At 39.2% G+C, this 25,889-nt stretch overlaps 2 protein-coding genes across 2 annotated transcripts in view; one reads left to right on the forward strand and one right to left on the reverse strand.

The window, feature by feature from the left end:
- Positions 1-25,889, reverse strand: part of SYNPO2 (synaptopodin 2) — an 88,034-nt gene that overhangs the window by 59,430 nt on the left and 2,715 nt on the right. The window lies entirely within an intron of this gene.
- The window catches only part of SEC24D (SEC24 homolog D, COPII coat complex component), a 109,320-nt gene that overhangs the window by 13,609 nt on the left and 69,822 nt on the right, over positions 1-25,889 (forward strand). The window lies entirely within an intron of this gene.

Raw genomic sequence — 25,889 nt, forward strand, 5'->3', positions numbered from 1 at the left:
CTCAAGGAAGAAAATAGCACTCAGCAGTAGGTTGATAACTGGGGGCCTGAAACAATTATAATAAATTAGGTATGATAAATTATGATAAAATACTGGAGGATCACTTGCACATTATTTCATATGTTTTATACTCACTCTGGATTCTTCTTGAAAGTACTGAACAGTAATGATTCTCTGATGGAGCTGGGGATCTACTGAGACTTTAAACTTTAGAAATGCTTGATTTCTTTATTTGTTAAAAAGTTATATGCTAGATAGGACTCTTTTTTTTCCCCAGGATGAGGAAAGATGGATAAAAAGGTGTTAGTGTGGATATGGAAAGTAAAGGTAGCATTATTCATCGATTTCCATGAGTATCCCATTGGACTGAGTCACCTCCAGTGGGATTTCAAACACTTGAATCAATACAAGGCCTGTATTTGATCAGAACAGCTGCTTTAGAAGGAAGGAAAAGGGGTTTGGGAATTTGAATGGGAATCACAAAGCTATGATCATTAAAGATCTTGCCAACTTTTAATAAACTGTATGTGAAAGCCTGAGAACGCAAGACAGGGACCGAACCAACAAGGTTTCTTTTGACCTCTACAGAAAAAGAAAACAGCAGTACTGAAGGCAGAGATCACCCACAGGGAAAGAGAATTCACAAAGGGTGGTCTTTTGTTCGGGTTTAGGTGCTCTGTATCGCTACGATAATATGGCTAGGGCCATAGTTTGTCTTATGTTGAACAACCCTGTATCATATTTGTTGATCTTGTCTTAAAATGGGTACTAAATCCAGAGTAGTTCCTCATAGTTCCTTTTTAATGATTGTACAGTTACTAGTGGTGGCAGTTGTGTGTTGCCTTCATTTTTTTCTTTCTTTCTTTTTTCTTTTTTTTTATGACTCATCCAATTCCCCAGAGAGCTTTGTGGTTTTGCTCTTGCATTCTCTGTTCCTTTTTTTTCCCCTGCTCTCCCTCCTAGCCAGCTACTTTTGGGAGGGACAGGAATAGCCACTGACTTGAAGTGCATGATTTCATCTCCTTATAACTGCAAGGAAGGAAAAAGGCAGTTTACTTCTGAAGAAGAAGAGAGCAGGAGATCTTGTCTTATATGAAAAGATGGTTTTGGTCTTAGATTTAAAAGGAAAATGACTGCTCCTCATTCAGGAGGAATACTTGTGATTGTAATAATTGTCCTCCTTGACAGCACATAGTTTTGATGTTGTGGGATAGCACAGAGGAAGATGTCTGCTTTTACAGAGGCAACACTGAAAGGTTCCTTCTTGCCTAACTCACAAGTCAGTAGTCAGACAAATCTTTACACAGGCTCCATGCTGTCTCCCCGGTATGATGGTCTTGTGTACGAAGTAAACCGAGAAAGAGCAAAGTGGACATTCTTTACTCCCGAGATCTGATTCTCACTCTATTTATAAATGCTAGGATTTTTCTGTTTTACTTAAAAATGTAGATAGATAGAATACATATACTATATAGATAGCACAAATGTCTCACAAAAGGGCTCTTTCTTAAAGGAATAAATGTGGCACTCCCTACTTCATTCTTGATTTTTGTCCCCGATCTAGCTGCTAGTGTACTTCACAATTGTGTACCTGGTTTGGGACTTGAACTGTGATAGAGAAACAAAGTTTAAGAAAATGCGACCAACATAAAGATGAGTTAGTGTAGCCTTAGTAAAGGCTTTTTGTGTGTTTGAGGAAAGCAGGCAATATACTAGTGCAGGGTTACAAAGATGAACTTGTTTCATGTGGCTTTAATCAAATCTGGGATGTCTGGAATTAAGGGTCATCACCCTGCGAGGCACCTTGAGAAGAATTGCTGTTTCAAATAAGGCCATTGCTGACATGAATGTGGACTGAAAGTTATGCTTTGTTAGAAACCAGGCATAACAACCAAACCAAACAAAACCAGAAAGAAAACCCACATATCAACAGAATATCTCAATTTGTATTTTACAGTAATTTATAGTACATTAAAGAAGGAAGATTGTTTCATTGTCCAAGAAAACAAGAACTTTAACTTGTTCAAGAACATCTAATATATTATACAGTAATGATTCCCAACAGTTCGGCAGCCAAGCCATACTTGAAAAAATTGGCAAGATTTGTTCTCTATTATATCCACTTCATTGCAGCATCCTCCTTGCCTCTGCTGACTGCAGCAATAGCACTGAGCTTGGGCTAATAAATCCGCTTCCACCCGCCTGAACGTGTCCCAGTGGCTCCTGTATCCCTCCATTGTGCTCCCCAGTACTCCCAGTTCCAGGACTGTGATACAGGGGCGCATGAACCCTTACACTGAGCCACGCAGCCCGACACGCTTCGCACGGTGGGGCTCCACGGTGTGCCTGGCTTTGTCATATGCTAGACCCCCTGTGCAGAGCCACAGCTCGTCAGGCCCCACAAACTTCCTCGGCCAAAAGCTCGGTTCAGGTGGCTGATAGGCCATGGGTGCATTGCTCTCGATGTATTCGAATGGGGAGTAGATAAAGGTTAATCAAAACCGAATCTTCAGTTGATGGTAAAAGAAGCATATATGAGTTAGGTATGCCAAGGGTCTGCAGGATTTGGATCACAAGTTAAAGCTAGCGTTGTTTCTGTCAGTGATACTGGGTGATAGCGGTATTAATTTTTTGAAAAAAGAGATGAAGATAGCATTAGAACCCCCAAATTCATATTTTTGGTCTAGATTTTGCATTCAATTTCATCTTCTGAAATAAAAAAAAAAAAAAAGTTGGACATGTGCAGCTTAATACAGTGCAGTTTTACCAGGTCATGGGTAGTTGTTGCCCACTTGTTGCCTAGCTATCCTGAGTGCAATAAACAAACCATTCAAGGTAGGAATAGTTCTCTATGGTGGGAAGGGCGAAAATGTTGTTCTGGAGGACTTAAATAAGCAGATGAAAATAGGTTCTGACACATTATACTGGGCTGTTCTGGCACAAAACTAGCCTTGTTTTTTGTCCAAAAAGTATATCAAAACTGTGTTAGGATTGAAAAAATAAAGTCATCCGTGGAAAAAAAAAAAAAGCTCAAAGATAAGACTGCAATAACATATGACAGCCCTTCCATGTAATGCTTCCACCAAGCTCTACGGTGTGCGGTCACTTGTGAAAGAGGACTGTTCTGCGAGCACAGGAGCAGTCTCCCTCACAGTGAGCACAGGAGAACTAACAGCACAGCTACCAGTAGGTCTTTGTAAAGAAACTTCTATATGCTTTGCCCGCTGCATCCTTGTGAGATTCAAATGCAAGTTTTACAGAGAACTGGAAGCCTGGAGTTTCCAGTAAACTCTCTTGACGTGAAAGATGTCATAATGAAGGAAGAAGATCAGAAAAAGGGAGGAGGGAAAGCAAATATCTAGATGTGGACAAAAGATAGTTAAGCACTTAGGTTCATTTGAATCTGAATCTCTGTTAACTTTAAACTGAACATCTAATTTTACGTTTCTGTAATGAGTGACACAGAGAAAATAGAAGGAAAATGGCAAACATCTTCCCAGTGTTTCCACTTATTTCCCATTGTAAGAGAGCTGTCATGCACAGTGTTGAGGAAGTCCCAGCCGTATCTGGGTGTTTGCTGTTTGCTAGGAATGACGCAGCCGTTGCTGATGTCAGGCAGCTTGTCCAAACTGCTTTCCCTTCAGTGTGCACCACGGATGCTGTGGGCATATGAAAGCCCGTGGCCTGTGTCATGGGATAGCGTAGGCCTGACTTGTACTGAGTAGCGTAGTGTTCTTGATACAAGCGCAGAAACCAATGCAGAGCATATCTGAGGTCTCTGGCTTTCCAAATTTAGCTGCACAGGAGGAACTGTAACTTTTTTTCCCCGAAGCATTGAATACAATCCAGCCCTTCCAAACTGCATGCTTAGAACATTTATGTTGTATGAGAATTTGATACGCTGTCTTGACATTTACGTACATTACTATGTTGTGTACAAATGTAATAAATCAGTAATACTGGCAAATTCTGTCTGAAAGGTAGCTGCCAACAGTCTGCTTTCTGTAACAGTCTAACAGGCCCTTCACAGCCCTCCTTATGGACAAGCAGTGAAGTAGCATCTGTGACTGCATTCTCATCCTGCACTTGCAATGAAGCTTATTGTCACTTTGGATCAGCTTGCAGTTACATTATCGAATACAAAGAAATCTAGACAGAAAAATTTCCTAAATAGGACAAGACGGTTACATCGGTTAATGCTGTAGAATTCAAAGTGCCGTGGATTGCCAGGATAAGAGTATATTTTGGTTTTTACTTCTCCCTGCCAAGCCTAGTTAAATACTGAAGCATACCGTAATTGGATATTGCTATTTGCAAACAGCTATAGGTGATTTTCACTGGGAATTGGCAACTTTACTTCTGTATTTCATATCAGCACTTTGGAAGATGCGTTTGGCTGATGGTTGTTTGAATGCATAATACGTAAACTAATTCCATCTAATTTTTCATGTGTCTACTGTACTATTTTGTGACTTGAATGGTTCAGCAGTTTATGTGCTGGGCCATAAAAACTCTTACATGATTTTCTGATGCTGTTTTCATTTGAGGGTGGTTTTTTTTTTTTTTGGTGTGAGGGGCAGAAGTGATATTAAGATTCTTTTAGAAAAGCCTTGAGCTTATTAAAAAAAAAATCCAACAAACCAAATTGGGCATATCTTCAAAGCTATCTCAACTGTACAGATGTGTTCTTGTTATGCAGTCCAAATAGTTTTCTTAGACCCCCCACCCGCTGGCTGAAGTAAACTTGCTCAGCTGCATAAATGAAAAGGAATGTCATACTGAGTATGTTTGAAGGCTTGTGAACCAAGTTTAATCCACTGTCATTATCATTTATATCTTCTTGTGCACCCAGTATTTGTAGCAAAGCAGTTAATACATTTAAATTACTGTTCTTCCATGTTTGATAATCCTCACAATCCCAGACAGAACTGTAGTCTTCATCGCGTAACCTGGCTTCCCAGTACCTTTACCCCCAACAGCTTCCTTCAAATATGCCTGCTCGATTCTTTTCCTTAAAACACCTGACAGATGAAGGAATGAGAAATGTCAGGAAAGATGTGTATATGCCTGTAAAGTAAACAGAGGGAAGCACAAGAGAGCTGTTTCACGTGGTAGAGATTGCCAAAAAGAGGACCACGGATATTTGATACCTGTGGAGGGATAGAGGAAAAGGACCGAAAAGACAAGGGGAGACCAGAAGAAAGTAGGGGAACACCCAGTTTAGGAGGTACCCGAGCCTAAGCAATACAAAATATTTGAACACAAATTTTTAGGCAGAGTATTTAGAAGTGGCTTATTCAAGGACAGAAGTTGTATGCTCATGTCTCTGTGTGCAGAAGGGAATCAGAGCAGCACGCTGCAGGTGTTAGAGCCTGGGGAGGGATGAGGGAAAGGTGAGAGATTAGATGAGGCTCTGACTGCAAAATGCATTCAGAACTGATCCACTTTGTATCTCAACTATGACAAAAGGCAGGTTTGCATATAAAGAGCAGTAGTTGGAAACTATTTCTGGTCATAAATATTTCCAGAAAAACCTGTATCTGACTCAAGTTTATATCCTGGCCTGTAATGCTAAATGGACTACTCCGTGTGGGCTCTTAACTCATCCCGACCCCTCAGCAGCTCTTTCTATCTGCTGCAACAATCACTGGAACCAGCTCTTCCACTGCAGCTCTTCAGCATAATTCCATTGACATTAATCAGTTCTATTGATGACATTTATACAAAAGCTAAACGTTTTTCTAAAAAGAGTTTGCTGGAACAGTCCTGGGCCCAAGCTGAGAATTTGGTCCTGGCATCCAAACCCCTCAAAATCTCCCAAGTGCAAAATTTTACAGCCATCTCACCCACGTTGCAGAAGTCTGAAAGGGGCTGAGATAGGGAGCTTGAATATTATTTCTAACTTTTTGGTTTGGATTCCATCTTCAGCTCTTTGGAAGTACACAACTGGTCATACACTTCGATTATTAGTACCTATTGTCACTCTTGTTCTATGCATCAGGCTGGTTTTTGTCAGAAGTAATTACTGCAGTTATACAACAAGGTTTGAATCTAGCTGTGCTTTCTCTTGCAGTTTTAATTTTAGATATTCTAAGAAGCATGCTAAAAAATGGTCGTTTACAGATGTGGCCATATCTTGCATGTGTACTGTCAAAAATGGACTAGATAGATAGCCATGTAGTACTTCAGCTCCTGGCACAAACTAGGTATTTGTCAGCATCACTCGTCCATAACCAAAAAAGGTATTATTTGGGGGGGGGGGCAATCTTTCAAACATTTTCAGTTTCTGTTTATCATTGCAAAAAAGCAAGCAAAAGAACATTTTAAATTGTAAGCATGGACATTTTCCTCCAGCAGAATTAGCTGTTAGGTTTTCAATGATTGGTTTAAATCCTAGTGCTCAGGATGTTAACCTCTGCATAGGAATTCACATTTCAGAATGGAACGTGTTTAAGAGCATGTTTATATTTATTCATTTAAACTAACAGAAGTATTCTCAGCTGTATTTTGTTCTCATGCATACTGAAATACATACTGAAAGCCTAGGACCGTTGTCATTGCTTTTCTAAATTGAAGTGTTTGGGCCTCCAAAATACACCAGGTTGGAGATCTGCTGGTGCTATCTGTAATTTTGCATTGCTCCGAGCTGAGGCTGCTAAATAACACATAGGAGAACTCAGAAACCTGTGGAATGGAGCACTAAGAGGAGGCAGCAACAGAGAAGGGACTACGGAATAAAACTTAACTTTCAAACTGGATGTTCAACCTCTGTCAGTCATTTGCTTTGCACTGGGAAAAATATAAACAAAACCACTGGCCTTTTGCAAACTTTGAGAACCTGCTTTGCATAAACTTGACATTTTGAACCTTTGAAGGAAAGGGGAACTCAACTGCAAGTTCCAGAACAGTTTGAGGTAACACTTTTTATAGACTACCACTACACTTTCTTTGGAGTATTTTTGTCTAGATGGAAAATGCATGCTGCTTCCTGCACAAACCTTTTTGAGAAGCTTGTTTCCTTTAGTTCTCTTCATTAACTTGGATTATCTTCATTATTCTTGTTTTTAAGCAGGAAATCATAATTCCAGAATACCACCCAAAAACAAAGATACTTTTTTATCTGACACTAATAAGTATCTGTGTTGTCTCTGTAGGACACTGCATTATTCTCCTGAATATACGACCTAACAATCTCTTGCAATATATGACCTCCTCTTAACTATCCTCACGTATCAATACATTTTTTCACTGCGAAGTCTAAGCAGTAGGAAAATATTCTCCTACATTGTTCAGAAGACCTGCTTGTCTCAATTACAGGCAGTATGTTGTCACTTACACCCAGTTTCCGCCCAAATCTCTGGCTTTAGTATGAAGTGCAATGCCTGTTATAAATTAAAATCAAGTATTTGCTTGCTGATGAATACCTATACCACTGCTGAACAAATTAAATCTACAATCTTCAGGAAATGCTCAGGTTGCTTCCTTTTAAATAAGACAATCTCTCTCAATAATCACGTAGTTGCTGCTTAGAGGAAAAATGATCCGGGGTATCTGAAGATATTAGTAGACTGCTGGGTTATTTCTACTGGATTAGGGTTATATCCTGGCCGATGGTTTGGTCACGATATTTTAAAAATCTGGAGTCATTCTTCTAGAGCAACTACTGCCCTCTCTGCAGGTGTTCAGCAGGAGTCCTCAGCAGAAGAGGGAAGGAAAGGTTTGCTCACCATCCTGTTCTTCCATGTTGTTGTTTCTGCTTTGCTTTCATCCACAAACTAAGGCGGCAGCTCCTCAGTCTCTGTAGGAAATTAGTGCCTTGCTCCATCGCTGCCTGCTATGGATCCTGAAAAATTACCAGTGTCAGGTGGGCCAACGCCACGTGTTGCAGCCCTAAACATCATCATGTCCTGAGCATGTCTCCTACTGTGCAACGCGGCAGCTCATGTTAGAGAGCACTAATAACTCAATATACTTTAAAACAAGTCTGTGAAGACTCCAGTTTCTACGGTCATACGCATTTCTGATTTAGGGAGCCTGTTTATTTTAATAGTTCACTTAGTTCTACTGATGCACTCTAATTTAATTCAACTGAATTATTTCCCTGTCTGCTGCCAGCCTTATCCCTCCCGCAGCTCCCTGGCAACAAGGTCCAGGATAGGCCTTTAAAAGAAGCACAGACTCTCTTTTGCAGTCTTCTGCAGTATCACTCCCCTTGCTATCATGCAGAGCACTAGATAGGCAAGGAGGAGTCTCCTGTCCCACCTGGCCTCCCATTTCCAGCAGCAGAACCCCTTGCCCTCACCCCCCACCCCAAATACCAACCTTGCAGGTCCCCACACTCAACAGCCCTGTGGCACGGTAGTAGCAGTAAAAGTTTCACCCATACATTTATTTAAATGTGAGATCTACAAAATATATATTTTCAAAAACCATTGAAAGTATCCAAATTCTAAAAATCTGTTTGTGCGCAGTCTACTGCAATGGTAAATTATGGCTGCAACCGTAGATCGCTCCTCGTCAAAGGTACCTCACAAAGCATCAGCAGTGCTTGTCCTCCTGTACAGTATAGCCTGAGCTACACGGTAAAGCCTGAGCTGTCCTGTATAGCATAGAGTCATCTGAAGTTATGCAAGATTCTTGGGTTTGCAAAAAACCTGAGTGCTTGTGATACATCCATGAAGCTTGTTTGGCCAGGACATTCTCAACTGGCCAAACATTAGTAAGGTAGAAGTGGGATGGAAAGGGCTTTGAAGCATCTTTTCTTTTAAAATTTAGCTTTGAGGACTACAGGATATTCTACTTATATTCAGAAGAAGATTCAAATGCAGTTAGTCTCAGGACAGTTTGAAATGTTCAGCATTTTCCTGTAAACTTCCTAGGAATGGGAATTCAGATGCATGGACAGTCTTGCCAAAACACTGTTCTGGTTTTGCTTTCCGAATGTGAAACTCCCACTGAAATCTCTTGGTCGTTTTCTATTAACTTCAGCCTCAGTTGGAGCAATCTTAGGAGAAACACTCAGGGAAAAATTTCATAGTGCTACAAGCATGAGAAATTAAAAAAAAAAAATCCTAGCACTTTTGGAAACTTTAATTTATATAAATGGCCAACATTGAACATGCAGTTTCATATCAAAATGAAGCCACGTAATAGTTTTATCCTTAAGGGAACACAGAATATGCCTTGACTAAAAGTGACGAATGCAGCGAATTCCTTTACAATATATGTGCAATAAGGACAAAATAAATAAAAATCTTGAAAAATATTAATACCTTTGTGTTGTGACTGACAAAGTATTGTCTTTGTTTAGAGTGGAAAAATTTTAAATTATTTACGCGTAGTAGTCTTAGGACTGCACAGTAAGAAGTGTCTTGATCTGAAGCTGCTGACTTACCCTATGAAGTTTTATTCCTTTAGGGTGGCCTACAACTTTAAGGCAAAATGATGTTTTTCAGTATACTGTATTTCCCTCCAGATGGTTTCTACAGAATTTTGGCAGCCACATGCAATGATTAGCATGGTTGCCCTTCTAATCTCACACACTTTAAATAGACAAACCATAATCTTACAAAAACTATTACAGACTGTTCAGCAGATCCTTAACTATCAAACTGCGTTTGACTATCACAATAAATAGACTGTCCTGACCCTATTGCTTGGGGTTTAGATAAAAACATCTAAGCACTTAACTGTTTAAAGAGAGGATTATATAGCAGACTCTTACAGTTCATGGTGCTGTGTACAAACTTCTCTTGCTAGAGTAGCGATATGTGAAGAGCTAGTGCTGAAGCTGAAAAAAACTTGCATTTCTCCATGTCTCACATGGAACGCTTGCGAAAGAGTCAGCATCTCTCACCCAGCTATTGCATCTTGAAAATACGTACACCAGCTAGCATGCACTTTTTTAATGCATACTCCTAGTATTAACAACCACGAATCCTATTAAAACTTAGCTTTTTGAGACATGACACCGGTGTCTCTCCCTTTTGTAAAGGAAATAGAGAATACTGCTGCACAGAAAAGCGTAACTTTAAGTGGCATGTTGAAGACCTGATTTCATATATAAAACTGTAAAAACTAAGACAGGGGTTGTAATGGAAGGGTAAAATGATTACTTGAGCACTGCCTCCTCCTTCCTGACCAGCCTCCCCTTTGAGCGGCACAGTGAGCAATAGCTAGAAGGTAGGAGACTACCTCTTTCGGGTCCTTATGTTACGCCAAAAGTTTCAAATGCTGAATCGTAAACAATAAGAGACATTTAAGAAGGAAAGGGCCTTTTTCTGTCCTAACTGTACTATTGTGTCCTTAAAGCCGTTGGGGGGAAAGTAATGCAGGGAATAATACGATAATATTTACTTGTAACACTTGCAGTCTAATGCCCACAGCATAGCTGCTTATGTAGTTAATGTTTTATTTGAAATAATTTTATTATTGCAAACAGTTTGACTTACAGTGTCGGGGTTTTGAGGAATTTCCAAGTAGCTAAAGTACTCGCGGTGCAGTAGAAAAGTCACGTTGTCTGTGCATAGCTAAAGCAGTGAGGATTCCCGAGTTTGTTGTGTCTTTTTAGCAGTGATTTGCACTGGCGGGTGCAGGAGCTCACTTCCAGGCCAGACCAGAATAAAGTCACTGTAAAGTTTGCTTATGAAAGGTGATTTCTGTCTTATCTACAGAACTGAAACTAGGGGTAAATGTTTTATTCTTTCCTGACCTTTTCCCCCTTCCCTTTAAAACACTACAGTATTATGTTGATTTACAGCATTCTGAAAAAATTGGTATTTTTCTCTTTAAAACTATCCTTATCGTGCCCAAAACAGAAGATGATTTGGTTTGGTTTTATTAAAATCCGTTCTGAACTTTTTACACTGTAGCTATTCTTCTGAAATGAGTCATACAATAACCATTCCCAGTTTGTAGCCAGTTCTCCAAAGAAGCAGAAGAAAAAAGAAACAACTTCCTTTTAAGGGAATGAGACCTGTTTGTGATGATAAACCTCTTTCCATTTCTATTTGAAGACATTCTCCATAACCCAAGAATTGATAGTTATAAAAACACTACCTACTTTATTTGGATTACAAAAACATTCATAGCTATGGAACATTGTTTAATGTTAGCCTAAAGCATCTGTATATACACTCACACATAGGGGTACTGTTGAAATTACACATGCGACATGTCAAACGAGCGGCTAGTTTACCAGAAATCTGTAAGAAACAGCTTGGAAATTGTTTAATTTCATTTTACTTACTATTTTAAATAAATGAGTTTAAACAAAGAAGTATTTAATATTTATGTGGAATGAAAACAGTTCAAGAGTATGTAATTGTATAAGTAAGCTAACATAGCAATTTCTGTTAAAGTGCTGTGTGATTCCCCAAACTCATCATACTGTTTGAATGCTAGAGTATCCACGTGTTCTTAGATATGGACACCTCCCACCAGACCAGGCTGCTCCAAGCCCTGTCCAGCCTGGCCTTGAACACCTCCAGGGATGGAGCCAGCTTCTCTGGGCAACCTGGGCCAGGGGCTCACCACCCTCACAGGAAAGAATTTCTTCCTTATGTCCAACCTAAACCTCTCCTCTTTCCGTTTAAAACTGTTCCCCCCTCATCCTATCGCTCCACTCCCTGATCCAGAGTCCCTCCCCAGCTTTCCTGTAGCCCCTTTAGGGACTGGAAGGGGCTGGAAGGTCTCCCCGGAGCCTTGTCTTCTCCAGGCTGAACCCCCCCAACTCTCTCAGCCTGTCCTCCCAGCAGAGGGGCTCCAGCCCTCCCAGCATCTTTGTGCCCCTCCTCCGGACCCTCTCCAGCAGGTCCATGTTCTTCCTGTGCTGGGGACTCCAGAGCTGGACACAGAATGAAGATACTCATTTTAAATGTGTAAAATTGGTGTTACTGCATACAAACTAAAATATTTCACTGGATGTGTTACTTAGATGGGAAATAAGAATAGACTTATAAACTAGCTAAGAGTTAAAGGGGGAAAAAACGCAAAAGCAGAGATGAATTGTTTAAGTTGTATTGCCATCCATTTAGTTCTGAACCCCTGACAGTATAGTTTATTAGAGAGGTGGAGACAACAGAATTCTTTGTAGCACAGAGTTGTATTACCAGAGGAGCTACAGCAGACTACTTCTGTGTTGTTAAAATAAATTAATCAAAACCAGCAGGGGAGCGTCCTTGAATTACAATGGTTGCATTATTCAGAAACTGTAAAGATTGAATTTTCAAGGAAATCCAAATGGCATGTAGCTTGGGAAAGAGCCAGTTGTTTTTGAATGCTGCCATTTTTAACAATTCTTAATAGAAGAAATTGGAGTATTGTTTCAAGCAGATCTTTGGCAGACATTTTCTATGATTTTATTTAATTATATTCCTCTGAAGTATTATTATTATGTACTAACCCGAGCATAATATGGTATCTCTCATCCCAGATAGATTCTGAAGTACTTTAATGACCTTTGGCCAAAATCTGTGCCAGCTTTAAGACATGTTGGCTAAGTCAAGGACACAAGTTATATACACAGAAGGCTGCAGCCCACACGTTGATGAAATTCAGCAAGCCTTAGTTGTTTTTATAATGGAAGAGCACATGTAGAAAGCTTTGTGTTTTTTAAAGACATCATAGTTCCTGTGCATTATGATTTAACTCAACTTCCTTGTCAATGTTAAAGCCAATTAGTGGGGACAAAAGCTAGGACAAAATCCTACTTGCTTAATTAGTTTAAATTAAGCCCCAGGTTTTGCTGCTATTGAACAGTCATGTTTTCAAAACGTAAAGATCTGAAAGCTGCAATAAGAGCACGATGGTTTTGAAGAATACCGTGTGACCCCAAATTGCAGTGATATTCTCCCATGTAACCTTTTTCTATTCCCCCTGAGCTTTGCTGAAAATGCACTCCAGTTCTAGCGTGGCTTCATCAGCTGCTGGAGAGTTATGCCACAGAGGTATGGCATTGTCTCTTCTTCCAAAACTATAAGTAATAGAAAGAAGGATTAAGAAAGATAACTGAAAAATGCTATGGGACTAAAATAAAAAAGATTTTCAAATGTTACTCAGATGTTAGAATAACAGTAAGTTTTAAAGAATTTCCTAAAAATAACAACAAAAGAAACAAGCACATGCAAATGAACAGGATAATCTTGGCTGTATCAAACATCTGGAAAATATAAGCTCACATAAAAGAGCTACTCATTTTAAGGATTTAATTTAATAACTCATCCTGTTCAAGAAGATTAACATGTGGCTATGAAATACCTACTTGCCATCAAAATATTTCACCCCAACATAGTCATAGAAACTTTTTGACAGGCCTAGTTAGATTAGTTTAGGACGACAGCGTTCCTTTTCATTTTGTGTGGCTACTGTTGCTCCACCTTTACTAAAAGATATCCTGCATATTTTTGAACTCTTAAATGATGTGTCTAACTCGGTTGCATTGTTATGGCCAAATGGAACCTCCAAGTAACTTTAGTACGTAGAGATCCAAAACTGTGCCAGATTTTCAGGACTTGATTTTCAGAGTGAGCGCTGCCTTTAATACATAAGAAAGCAACAAACTGTATCTTGTACTGAGTTAAGAGGCACTTTTTGCAAGTACTTCTGAAAGTAAGGCTGTGGCAGCTACAAAACAAAAATCCTCCGTGTAGTATTCCCTTTTAGATCTATGGAAAGTGCTTCAGCCCCCAACAAAGGTCAAATACTAGTTTAAAAACATGAGACACAAGCAGAAGAGGAAATGGAAATCACTGTGTCTTCTCCTCTCATACACATTGTGCTGCTTTCAGAGCTTATTCCTGAAAGAAAAGATAATCTGAAGGAACATCTGACAATATGACAGTATGGTATTCCTGAACGATTGTTTGAAAGAGTGTCAGGAAACCAGTGGTAATGGCAAAGTCAGCCCTGATCTGCGGCATTCTTCCAAATGTGAAGCACCAGATAAAGGGAGTGAAGGCTAGAAGGCACAGCTAGGAGCTGAAAAGACATTTATGTGCATCAGTTCTGTATTTTTATATTCGTATCTTGAGCAAATGCCTCCCTAGGATTCACATTACTATATCCATTGGAAACTGATGGCTGGTGTAGCTCCTTATCTCGTGGCGCTGTTTATAGCTGTCTGTTTAAGAAACCTTTATAGTCAGGCACAAATTTCAGCATATTGGTGATGTAAGAAGTCATTTCAAAATTAACTGAAGATCAAGAGTGGCATTTTAAGCAACTGAATAGGAACGTAGAAATGTACAGTGCTCTTTTTCACCTAAAACAAGATAATCTGAGTCAGATTGCCTCAGAAGACTTATAACTCTGCTGACATCTCTCCTGCTAATATAATGTTGAAGGAAAGGACCTGTTATACGAACTGCTAGTATCTTCTCAAGTTTCCTGGGAAGCACACGTTTTCGGGATTGCGTAGTCTTTAAACAGATGTCACAGGTCAGCACCTTCATAAATTAAATTCAGTGTCAGAATCAGTGTCCAGTTTCCTTTTCTCTTTATTATTTTGCCCTGAAACTTACCTTTTTTTTTATTAACTTAAGCCTAGTAATGAATTTAAAGAAAACACACAGCAAGAGCATTTTAATGTCACTGTATCAGAGGGGATTGCTTTCCAGTTCTTTTCTTTTTTGCATAGAAAAAAACAGAAATCTGCACATTGAAGTAAACTTTATCTCATCCTCTGTGCCTGAAGGAAGAAGCCTTGATGACAGAAGTTATTGTAATTTGTGAGAAGAAAGAGAAGACCAAGTCCAACCTCTTCCCCTTGCCCCCCACCCCCTATTCCACACAGATTGTATTTTGCTCTGTGAAAGTGTTTATCCATGACTGACACCACAGGAGTGCAGCAAAGCTTTCTGCGTTAGAAAGGAGAGGAGTCCAGAGATGGAAGGGATGTTTCAACAGGGGCAACCTCGGCAGAACTGACAGACGCATACTTGCTTCACAATAACTAATATTAGCTGAAGAATGGCGTTGGGGCCTGCTGCTGAGAGGATTTTGCCTTAAATACTCCTTATCTGTGTGCTCAGTCCAAGCAAAGCAGTCGTACAGATGTATTTCTGACCAGTCAAGTGCCGTTGTGGCAGGATCTGTATTGGAGACGCTGGTTTAGATTGTGACTAATTGTGTTAAAATGATGGAGAAACTCGAGGTACGCAAGGCCTGAGGGAGCCAAGTGAAATAGCCAAACTGAAACCTGAGCACATGTAAATAGCATCTGGACGGAGAGTATCTTACAAGTGTAATAATAGAGAAATCAAAAAAGTTCAAGGAAGCTTTTAAATGAAACTAAACTCACTTGGGCCGATGTGTAGGTTTTGCTCTAAGTGACATACAGGTATAACATGAGATTACATGAATCCCTAAGGGAGAACACTGCTTTCCATAATGCTATGGAACCATAAAAACAGAGAGGACTTCGTAGCATATCGTTTCCCCTCACAGTAAAGAGAAATTCCTACAATATAAAAGGGACTGGCAATCACAAAGACACCTAGTCACACAGTGTTTCAACCGTGTGCGGACCAAAGATCTTCTCCAGATATTAAACTCGGTCCCACAATCTGTGGATTACTAAAGATACTATGCTCATTGGAAATCGTTGATGCCAGACAGCACAAGTCTCATTTGAGGGGCTTACTCATAATGATCTGACAGAAACCTGCTGGAAAAAGCTTTTTAGTTGGATAACAGACAAGCAAGAGGCACGGCATAGGACTGAGGCAACAGGCAACTCCTACAGCCATGACTGTCACTGTGTGTACATCTATCATGATTGATCCACTCACTGAAATAGATTGTCTTCCTTGTTCTTGATGGAAAACACCTGCACATGTTCCATAAACATGGAACAACGGATATTTTCCAGCCTTTAAAAATTGTTTGGGTCTAGAGCTGTAAAAAGTTTTCAGGAAAGATTTGATTTCGCTCTCATTTTAGGTGAGCTCAATTACCATCCCGTTGCCTAGAACACCCGAAAAGAAAGTATTTTTCGTCAGAGGAAGGGTTCCTTCCCACCCTTTCCAGTTTCAGCTAAGATTGTGCTAAAACATGATCCTGTTTCTGCCTCTCTATTTTTATCCCAGGACCCAGCCGCTGATGAACCATGCCAGGCTTTAATTCTTCAGAGCTGGCTGATGCAGGAATCCAGAGGGCCTGAATTCAAGCCTGATTTGAACAGGCCAATGCATCTTCAGTTTTTGCTTGAGTCAATTAGCACCCAAGATCAATTTGTGCAAATTCCCACTCTCTGCAACTTTTCCAGGCCTCTTATGCAAATCAGGCCTGGAAGCAAACAAGTGAATGACCCCGAAGGCTGGTACGGGGCTGGGCACCATTGTTCTCAGGCTATGCAGTTCAGTGCTCCATTTGTTCATGTAGGAACACCAAAAAAAAAATGACAAGCCACAAAGATAACTATCTCCCCAGGCTTAATTATCGTACCCTTTGTACTGTTCTTGCCAGTGTAGAAAAAGCAGCATTCATGGTCCTCTCACTAGGTTTAGATTCACTGGGCTGTTTTTCACCGTTCTGGTAAATATAAAGGAAGAAAACTGTAACACAGAGTTTGTGAAATTTTTGCTTTTGTAGAATGAGAAGAGGTTTTGAAGCCAAATATGTTCTGTAGTCACAAATTGTGCCATGAAATCAGAAATCTTTTGGTAACATTATCCTGGTGATCGGGAAAATGACTTAAAAATGTAATTTAGGAGCTGAATCAGGGCCTTTCAAATAAAGATGGAAAAATGGAAAAATTAGTTGGATCACACCTGTACTCATCTGTTAATTTAAAACTATTTGGGTAAAAATGGGCTCAAGCTGCAAAACTCAGGTGTATTTCCAACACCCTAACTGTTCAAGGATGCATTCTTGGATTTGGTTTTGGTGTACTTCATGGGAGTCTATTCTTCATCAGATTAGTAAAATACCCTGGTTTTAGAAGAGCTAATATTACAGAATGAAGTCATGACTGAAAGTGAGGGCAGAGAAAGAAAAAGCACGATAATGACGAATTTAGAAAAACCACCAATTTAGTATAGCTCAAAATTCGGTTTAAATTGGATACAAGACCTGGGAGACTTCTTACATCTCGAGGGCTCCCAGCCCTGTCTGCTCTGGCTGTTGTCAGATTGGGCTGGAAGAAACTGAGGTTTGGTATCATGTTGTTTGATACTCTTTTTTTATTACTATTTCACTACATGTATTCAATAGTTGTGTGTAATATTACTACCAAATGTTGATAATGTGCTGCAAAATAGCTGCAGAAATTTTTTTCTCTTTAAGGAATTATGATTGCCTCTTTCTTAAGGCCTTCTGAAATATTCCTTTTTAGTTAGTTAGTTTTTTAAAGATCAAAATGCGTCCTAATTATAGTGTTATGAAACCACAAATCAAACCCTAGTTCAAATTTATGGAGCCCTCCTTAAGGGGATTACATTATATTTGTATGCAGGGAATAATAAGTAGAAGTGAAAGGAAGATTTGGAGTGATTAATTTGATATTATGGAATTCTTCACTTGTTTTATGTACGTATTTATCTTGAAGACGTTAATTCCATACTTCGAAAGTATTTGGTCTGGGAGACACTGAACTGAGAAATACTTAGCAGCTTCAGTAAGAAACCATTACAGCTAGCAACCAAAATTTCTCCAAGGTGTGCCTGTCTTTGCATTCACTTACCTATGATTTTGGGGACTGTGACTAAGAGCACCATCTAGTGAGAATCAATAATACGTCAGTATCATGAAAAGGTGATTATTCAGTCTGGTCATAAAGGCATACTGCTAATTCCCTTAGCAAAGGGATTTGGAGGCTTGAAAGGAAACAGTGTTCGAGTTGTGATTTCCAGCTGGGTTTAATGACTAGGATCTTCCCCTAGATATTCCTAAACATGCACAACGCAGCTAAAGGCTAAGTTTGGCAGACAGTATGGGTACCATGAGATAACGCTATGAAACTAACATTTTGTTTCATAAACCACTGATGTAATTTTATTATGTATTATTGTAACAAAGCCCTCCAAGTTTGTGAATGTCTCATTTTATATTGATCAGCATGACATACTTATTCCACGGACTGATAATTTAGGTGAAACCATTATCATTTCCTAGGTACCAAGTTTTTTGGAAAGCCAACAATTCTGAAACTTTGGGCTTTTTTCAGTTAAGGATGTCAAACAGCTCCTCCTCTGTAACTATCTTAGGCATTAAATAGTATTATATGTTAGAATTTGCTTAAAACATCCGTGCTTAATTATAGTTTTTTTCTAATTTGAAGAATTCTGTAAGTGGGTCTCACACTATCCATTCTGCAAGTATTATTTCACTGTGCGGGAAGATCGTTATGAATATATGATAATACATGAAGTTATTTATCCCTTTCAGATTATTTCCATATGCATCCTCTGTAATTAAATCAGTGGCTTATGGCAGCCAGTCTTTGAAGTGATGTCTGCAAAATAGGAAAATGTAATTTGTGGAACAAAACGCTGATCAGTCTATTCCAGCCACATCTGTTAAGCTGTAGTAGTTCAGAGATTTCTGTGATGAGAGAGTTCATGCAAAGCAGAAAGTTTCCTGGATTTCTTTCAGTCCAAGGAAAGTTCACTGGTAGTGATTGGCACTATTCTAATCAAGTAACAAGGTTTGAAGTCTGAGGCTTCGTTTGCCCACAGTTTTCACTGAATTCACTGAAACTGATGCTTAAGTAGCTGTACTTGCGGATTTAAATAAAAGTACTACCGAGAGAATGCTAAGAGAAAGCAGAGCAAGAATTTCTGGCAGAGAAGACAAGGATTTAGAGAGATAACGAGAGAGACGATCTCTTCAGGGGCACCAGTGGTGGTGTCTGAGTAAAACTAATGAAACCTGTGACACGATTCCCCTTGATTGCAGTGCACCTGCGGAACACCTGGTATTATACAGGTATAGACAACCATTGTAATTACCGTTGCACAATTCTCCATGTGGAAGAAAAGCAGGTTTTTTGCAGGACCCTTAGAGGCTTTCCAAAGTGGTATCAGTTGAACCGTTGAAGGTGCGCCTACAACAAGATGAGTGTGCCGGCACAAGGAGGTACTGTCTGACGTGTCCAGCCACAGCTGTGCCTGCCGCAGAGGCTGCCACCCGCAGCTGCTTGGCACTCCTCTCTCTTTCCTCCTCCCTGCCCTGGGGCTTTCTGCGCTTCAAATCTTACAGATGAGCTGCTCGTATGATTGTTCCCTGAGCTCTCGGGCAAAATGAGGTGAGTTAGCAAAGCCCTGATATCTAAATTGTTTTAAGAAATACCTGCTGGTTAACAACCAGCACAAGCCTGTCTATTTGCAATGTTGAAGAAAGCAAGAGGGCAGTTACAAGTGGGCTCTGCAAACAGTAAATGTTTGCAACTGAGAGATATGTCCACAGGCTGAATTTTTTCCTTAACTTATGCTGATAAATTATCAGTCCTTTAATAAATGGCCTCTAGTTTCTAGTAATGTCTGTCTAGTACCTATTATTAGCAACCATTTCACTCTCTTATAAATATGCAAACTGAAATGTCCTCAGCTCAAGTGACTACCTTTGTCCTTACAAAGATTTCCAAGACAGCTTGGAAATGAAATGTACAATTATCAAATAACTCGAAAAAAGTTACATTATTTAACAGTGTTGTTGGAATACTCCAAAGTCTAAGGTTTTTTGAAGGGAATGACTTCCGCTAGACACAGAAAATTGTAGTAAGTAGATCCCTAGCAAAAACTGCTACACCCTTCCCAATGAGGACTTTTCTTCATGATATCTGGTTCTAATTAAATAACTGCATTATATTATACACACTAAGGCCCAATCCTTTGCCCTTTGAAGTCAATGGCAAAGCTCCCATTGAGTTCATGGGAAAAAATGTAACTCCTTTGTTAAGGGTTCCTTTACAGCAATTTGAACTGTTAGTTTTTTAAAACAAAGATTCAGCTTTGCCACCTTTGCCTGCAGACAACAAGCAGTTCCTGATATTCCTTGTATTAGGCAGAGTACTGGGAAGGGGAAATTAGGTCTTGCTAAATTATGTTCCCCTGTCATTCTATTTGTTTTTCTTTCTGTTACTGTAAAGTGCCACAATGGACATGTGATTGTCTTGCATTATCTTTATTTTAGAAACTTTCTTGAAATTCAATACTGTAGCAATTTATGCCATACGTGGCATGTTTATGCTATAGAGAACATATCAAACGAAACCAGCAGTATAGAAAACCATAGCTTATCTACTTTCTTCATAGTTTTGACCCATCACCAGTTCATCTGCTAATGAATTGTAATATAAAACATGCTTACAAAAAAAAAAAAGCATCCAGCTTCCTAAATAGGACCATATTTCTAAAATATACTTTAAAAAGGCAAGTTTATAAAATCATGATTCTACAGCTAAGCAGTCCAGGATGACATAACTCTTTTGAAGCAAAAGGTTACCCATGCATTTGATGCCCCATCCCAGATGTAGGAAGGAGATGTCAAACAAAGGGAACTTAAAGAATTCAAAATGCATTTCTGTGGAAGCAGAAGGAAGACTTTTAGACAGTGTTTCCATGCTAAACAAGAAAAGACTATTCTGTGCTGTGCCCAGGACTGCAGCGCATGGTAGAGAGCTCAGCGTATAAGCCCATTGGCTCTGGCGAGCTTACAGCTAGGTTTTTGTTATAATTTACCTTCCCCATCAGCAACAAATAAAGCAGCCACTTCTTCACTGTTCTTAGCACCCCGCTGAGAGCAAGGTGCTGAGGTGTTTTGAAAATTTTGGCTTTCACGCTCAACACTGTATTATATTGGCAGGTAACCAAAAAATAGCACTTTGATTTTGGTGCAAGCTGAAGCGTTTCAGTCTAAATGTGCGTTAGTCTCATCCTAACATCCACGCTGATTATGGACTACAGATTCTAATGAAATGGGACAGATGGGAAAAATTACAGAAAAGGGAAAAGAAATCCACTGTGTAACTTGTGTACATTAGATCTGAAATTTAAAACCTTCAAGCTGATATCCAGGGTTTTTTTTTACTGCCAGTTTCGTTCCAGCCAACAAACGGTGCTCGTAAGTACTGGTTGCAATCTAAATGTTATCATTTTTGTCCACAGTTAATTCCATCCACAGAATTTTTCCTCTTAAACTTGAAGCTATCTCTGCAAATCAGTCTCATTTTATGGAGTGCTAAGCATTTAACCCATGAAATAAGGTCCCTTACAGCGATTTCTGCTCTAAATATTTCTGTTGTAAACATGAAGAACACTGGGTTCTGTATTTGGAAGGAAGCCCTTCCATGATATGCATAAATTGCTAGCTGTATCCTCTCAAAAAATCTGACACAATCCTAAAGGGCTTTGTAAACAACAGTTCCTGTTGTGATATTTTAATGTGAACTTGGCCAAAAGTCTTACTATTACATTCACATTCACAATAAGAATGCAATGGCAGAAAATACGGAACAATGGACTATAATAATGTCATGCAGTGTATTTTAAACGGTTCCAGCAAAGAAACTAAAAAAATGAAGCAAAACTCTATACAAAGCAGCTAATCTAATTTACTAGGAATACACTGTTTGGTTTTTTTAGTTTGTTTAGTTTAAATCAATGTGAATTATGTTGTTCATTCTATTCCATTGAAAAGTCTCCTAGCATGGCAGTTGGAAAAGTATATATTGGAAACAAGCACGAATGAATACTACCATGTATCCAAAGCATGCTTGTATTTGCCTAAATACTGTGGAAAGCATGCCAAAGCCAGCTTGGTATGTAGTTCTGTGTATCCAAAACAGGGTATACAATCATGTGCTCGTTCGGCCTGCAGTTTTTAAACAACTAGATGGGAGTTTAGTACTAAACATTTCCACTGGCACAATAGCTGGAATGCAAAAGTTTGAAACTAGAAAACGCAGACCCCTAACCTTTGGAAGTACATCCAAAGCTTTGCTGGTAAAGGTGTATGAATTTTTTTTCCTCATTATTTTTCTAACTAGCTATGGCAGATTTTCAGGAACAGAGTTATTTAGCGGTGCTCTGTTTTAGTTAGATTTTGGGAACTTTCATTTGTTCCTTTGTTTTGCAAAATAAATTAACCTAACCTCTGTAAAGCCCAGCTTCTTCCCAGTTTGTCAATGGAAGTTTTGTCATTTACTTAAATAGAAGCTGAACTATGTCATCTAAACACGTGCAAAAATGTATTGGTTATTAAATTGTGTCAAAGCTCATAATGGAGTCAAAATCCTCTCCAGAAAAGATAGAAAAAACCCACAAGTTTCCCTGTAACTCCTTATGTGAACGAATATGTAAATATGCCTTACAGGGTTTTCTGAATATCAGCCGGTATTTGCTGAACCGGCTGTGTCGGATGGTCTGAAGAGTGCATTTGAGAATAAGAGTTTGTCCAGGCTGCAAAAACAAACTATGTTTGGAAATGTATTAGCTAGCAAATTTAAACAACCAGTTTTAAATACACTCCAAGTAAGGCAAGTTGTGTTTAAAATCATGTGGGTTAACTCTAAACTCCCCTCCTTGGTGCCAAAGTTCAGCTAGCATGTTTTAAACATGGCTTGCTCTGTCTACATTAGCATGAAGTTGTATTCCAATTCTGTTTAACATGTCAATTGATACAAATAAGGAACTGTCAGCAGGGTCATGTTAGCTCCGTACTGAGCCTTTACAGCATGCTGAGCATCTTCATTTCAAACACAGTAGCGTATAGTAAGATCCTACTTGACTATGCATTAACGAGTATATTTTCAGAAGCAGACGGCATCAGAGCACCAACTCCGGCTCCGAGATGACTTGGGGTCATCTGGAGATGATCTGAAGCACAGCGGAGTCTCTTACCTTCATCTTACTAGGAGGATGGTGCTCCTAGGCCATCAGTGCCGAGGCACGCAGGGGAGCAAAAAACCACTGACGGTTTACACTCATCTGTGTGACTTAGCACTGAAATGAGCTAGGAGCACGGGTATAACACAGCTATATTTATCATGTCTCAGCTAGAACGTAGTGGCCAGAATCTCAGCTTTTTCTAACCTAGATTTTCTGCCTAGAAATGTTAGCGTTTGCCGATGGTAACAATGTAAGAGAATGACAGGAACTTGAAGAAGTTTCCTTAAACCCAGCTTTGAGGTACTTTGTGGATGGAGCATCTGCATGCTAACATACCTGTCCTATATGTGACAGCGACATGCTCTGCCTTACCTCGGGATCAAAAGCATAACTGTGCTACCACGTCTTATCCATTATTTTTTTTCGACTAGACTAAGTGTAAAGGTCAACTTGATGAAAGCCACTTGGGGTTGTTCTGCATATGTCAAGTATTTCGGATAAATGCAGGGAGAAAGTCAAACTACCAGAACAGAGCCCACCTCTGTACACATCCAGCATTAAGTAATCGTATTCAGACATCAGCTTTTCACACTGCTGGTTCGGGTTGTTCCCGAGCCTTTGAGTTTCACTTTCAGTTTCAGGTTCCAGTGAATCCAAAATGATGAAACTGAGACTTGAATTGAAATCTGAGCATTCTGATGGACAAGCGCGCAAGTCTAAAATGACCAGGCAGCCGGTTGTCACATGTCATTACTGAGCCAAAGGTAAAACAGAATGTTTTATGTGCAGAAGCAGCAGAGCTATTTCAGAAATTGGCAAAATAGTCGCAAACTGAGTAAGTTTTGCATGAGGCCTCGTTGAGGCCATTGGATTTGAACCCTGAATTACCGAAGTATCTCATAGGATTCATTAGGATTATAGTTAACACTTAACAAGACAATGGAAAATTGCATGATATTTAGCATATTTGGACATAAGAAAATGTCGGTAGTAGAGCAAAGATTTTCAGGGTGCAAAATCACATTGTTAAGAGTTTTAAAATATCCATTAAGTTCTTTCAAATAACTTGAAATTTTAGAGGATAGGCATTATAATTGTAGTTATGCACTGGTAAACTGGTGGGGTAGAAATTACAGGAAGAAAAATTTCTAAAAATTTAGTTGAAAAAAGTTGCTGAAAAAGTACATAAAAATCTGTCAGCCCTAAAAAAACCCCACTGTGTGTTTCTCCATATGCAATCAGATGTTGTTCTGCCGATGATGAATCAGGGAGAGATCAGGACGAATGCTCTCATAGATATAAAATACGACAACATGATCCCCTTTGAAGATATCTTTCTTGCTGAGGTTTATTATGTAGAAATATCTCTGTATATACTACATATAGACCACGGAACTTGCCGCCCTTGAATACTAGAACTATTTGGTTAAGTTCCCAAACTTAAATTAACAAGACTTTGACAGATACAAACAGTGAGTTCATCAAACTGCTGTTTGGTGGAGGTAACAAATATGCTGAGAATAATGTACCTCTGTTGCAACCAGATAATTTAATGGAGTTACATCAAGGTTGAATTATAAATCTAAATCATCTATAGGACAACTCCAGTAAATTACCCGTTGCAAGTGAGATGCTTCTTAAAGGATATAGCTTTATTATGTATACATATATATGATGTGTGTGTGTATTTATATACACACATAGCTGGTATTGTTAAGTATTAGTGGAAGAACTCACAGGACTTTCAAATGCTAGTCCAGAAAATCATCCATTATTTTGTACATACGTTTTTTCTATATTTAAAATTAAAAACTGCAAAGAAATTTACAAGGAAAAAAATTATGATATCCATAAAAAAAGCATTCTTTCCTGTATCTCACAGTGGAAACGGAAAGCACATCACGTGTCTCTTTGCTCTTATATATCTTCAGTTCTTAGCCATCTAGGGTCACTGTTGTACTGAGATTTCCCAACCGTCTCCTGCTTCGGGCAAGCTTCCTACAGTACAATACTGACAGGCTTTAGTGTCGTGGCGCATACACAGCACACCTGATACAACCACTGTGTTCCTTAGCTTTGTACTTCCAGTTGTCTTTTTTTCTAAAATAACATTCATTTATTAGATATCTTTCCTACCACAATATGTATTTTGACAGAGTATTTAAAAAGACTTTATGTGGACATAAAGTGGACAGTATCTAGAATATGCAGATTTTTTTAACCGAAAAGAAGTTTTTATGAAGTATTTACAACATTAGTGGACATAACAAAGTAAGTCAACTCCAGGGTCGGGAGTAGGAGGGATGTTAAACAGCTTTTGTGCCTCTACAGAAAATGAGTCAAATGTGTTCAAAATTTGCATTTTGAATAAGAGTTAGAAGTGGATAAACAAAATGATACTTTGTGATACTTTAAATAATTTGTTCCAATCTCACGTCTAACAAATTACTGATATATCTTGAATCTAATTAAATGGTTGTAAAATTATTTGCTGATTAAAATTGCCTATTTTAGGTGACAGTGAGAAAAAATACCAAGATATTTCTTGGGAAGGTAAAACGTTTGTCTCTAGCTCTCTGTTAACACTTTGCATGCTAATGGAAGACAATACTTTATACCACAGGAAAAACTCTCACTGATTTTAGCAGGAATGCTACTCGCATATATGCTTTAAGAGCTAAGCAACAAACAACAGGGGGAGGATTTACATAATTTTGGGTAAATGTAATAAAACAATGTTTTAAAAGGCATAAAACAAATTGGGAAAAGTTGCTTGTGGATGTGAAATGCAGTGACTTCTTTCATTAGCTTTAAAACCAGTATGTTTCCTTTATCAAAAGGGTAGATAAATGTGAATTTGTATTTTTGTATCCTGCTGCATTTTCATGGATTATCTCATTTCCCTCCATTTCACATCCCTCTCCCCTTTAGACCTGTATCACAACCACCGCGCTGCTCCTGATGGGGGCCTGAGTGCACTTCCCTCTGCAGCAGTCCAGGGGGACACCGTGCTCCGGTTGTGTCGACAACCAGGCGAGTGACCCCTCTGCAGCTTTCCCAGCT

The sequence above is a fragment of the Larus michahellis genome, chromosome 5 (assembly GCF_964199755.1).
Source record: "Larus michahellis chromosome 5, bLarMic1.1, whole genome shotgun sequence".
NCBI classification, from domain to species: Eukaryota; Metazoa; Chordata; class Aves; order Charadriiformes; family Laridae; genus Larus; species Larus michahellis.